The sequence below is a fragment of the Apium graveolens genome, unplaced genomic scaffold (assembly GCF_009905375.1).
Source record: "Apium graveolens cultivar Ventura unplaced genomic scaffold, ASM990537v1 ctg988, whole genome shotgun sequence".
Lineage (NCBI taxonomy): Eukaryota > Viridiplantae > Streptophyta > Magnoliopsida > Apiales > Apiaceae > Apium > Apium graveolens.
In genome coordinates, this window is record NW_027421890.1 from 157,501 (window position 1) to 159,766 (window position 2,266).

Sequence of the window (2,266 nt, forward strand, 5' to 3'; positions counted from 1 at the left end):
AGCCAAGGGTGAGTCTCGTAGGTGGACGTATCGAACCGAAATAAGACCTCATATTAACATCTTGATACACTGATTTACCATAATAATAAATAGAGTCAATGCTGACTCCGCCGTGGGAAGAGCCGCTTCTTTCTTGCTTGATAGGGGGGCTTCCATTCACCAACGCAGACTAAAAGTGCTCTCCGAACCGTGCTGGATAGTCACCCATCACACGGCTCTCAAACCCAACCTGTGGTGTATCCCGGGAGACAAAGTAAAAGCGTTTGATCCCTTGCCCCATACTTTGATGAGATACTCCTCCCCGCTGATCAAGCAGCGACGCTGCTCGTGGATAAGCCTAGCTTTAAGCTGCTATCGTTTGGTTCGGATAAGTCAAGTCCCTTCGGTCGGTTCGCTCAGGTGGTCTTTCCTTATCTTCCCTAACGTTCAGATTCTGGTTTGAGAAAGGAGCACCGGCCGAGCGCCCTGAATGAATAAAAAATTGACAGCAGAGGGAATCAATGATTCTTATTCGACTGAGTTGAAGCTAGCAAGACGTCGATTACACACACACCGGGGAGGTTGGTAAGAACTGAGGGACAATGCCCCCCTAACCTAAGTGGGCCTACCGGCGAAGCAGCTGGTACTTGATCGGGCGGGGGCGGTTTGGTTTCGTGCAACGCCCTCGCAGCAGGAAGAGGAAGTTTTTGAAAGGAAACGGCCTTTGTATAGGGTTCCAAACCTGCCTGATGAAAAAGCCCTTTCTATCTTATTAGTCAAGCCTAAACGTCCTTATTGAAAACGGCCTAGCTAACGAGCAATCTTTCTAAAGTGCTAACGCGCCTTATATTAGAATCTTAGTAAAGCAACCTTTCGCGCTAGGCGCTCGCGTTTTTTGGCTCCGTCCCGGCCCGGAAGTTCGCTTCTGACGACTAGCTTCTACCGCTAGCGCTTGGACTTGTTGGAAGCAAGCTACCTTGAATCAATCAATGAATGAAAAGGAACCGCTGACCGAGAAAGAGAAAGGGAGGACAGGTTGGTTCGAGGACCGTTGGTCAAAGGAAAGGGGGGTCCTGATTCCGGGGCGGAGCCGTATGACGCGAGAGTCTCACGTACGGTTCCTTTGAGAAGGGTGTAATACCACCACCTATCAGGCCCGACGAGCGGTCCACGGAGCTGCATCCCTACTCACCTGGTCCATGCACATCGCTCTCTCCAGGAGGTTGGCCGCCTTTCCTAGATCTTCCCATTTCCAAGAAGATCCCGGGCTCGATCCGGTTTAGTATCAAGGTGATTCTGTTTCCTTTTCTATATATATGGGTCCGTGCAGCATTTCCACGATATCGTTATGATCAATTAATGGGACTTGGCCGGAAAGTGTTCTTGCCTCTATCATTAGCTCGGGTAGTCCCCGTTTCTGGTGTTTTAGTCACCTTTCAATGGCTCCCTTAATTATGTGCGAGGAATTGCCCTAGTGAGTAATGGGAAGCGGGCTACTCCCCGAAAATGCCCCGCCCATAGGTTCCTTTGTCGTTGGGGCTAAAAAGAAACCTTGTGACTCATTCCTTCGGTCGAGCGCTCTTCGGGCGTCGATCAATCTCACTCAAAATCACAGGCCGCTCTTTTCATTGTCTGATTTTTGGTTGTCTGATCACACTCGAAATTATGTATCTACTTATCGTATTTTTGCCCCTGCTCGGTAGTTCCGTAGCAGGTTTTTTCGGACGTTTTCTAGGATCAGAAGGAACCGCTATAATAACCACTACGTGCCTTTCATTCTCTTCGATCTTATCTTTGATTGCTTTTTATGAAGTCGCACCGGGAGCTAGTGCTTGCTATCTAAGAATTGCTCCATGGATCTCATCGGAAATGTTTGATGCTTCTTGGGGCTTCTTTGGCGACCGTGAAGTCACCGGATGAATTGCCGAATAGATAGATCAGATCCGGACGCGGCTGTTGCTCCGCGGCGATATGGACTCGACCCGCTCCTACCCACCACGGGGCACCATAGCATGTCGGGAATAAGGGGGGACATACTGGACGTAACCACTCCCTTGGTTGGGGGCTGTGCCGCCCTGCCTTTCGATCGATACACAGTTGAGGAGGCCGATCACGAACGCTACAGGTGTGGGAGCGATCCTGGTCAGGGAAGGCTAAGACGGCGCCTCGCATATGGGTAGCAAGAGGGCGCTTATGCCCCGACGGTGGGGCCTTATGGGGAAGGGCCCAGCCCCAATAGGGACAGCACACCCCCCACTTCAAGCGCACCTCTGTATCGACTGAATCG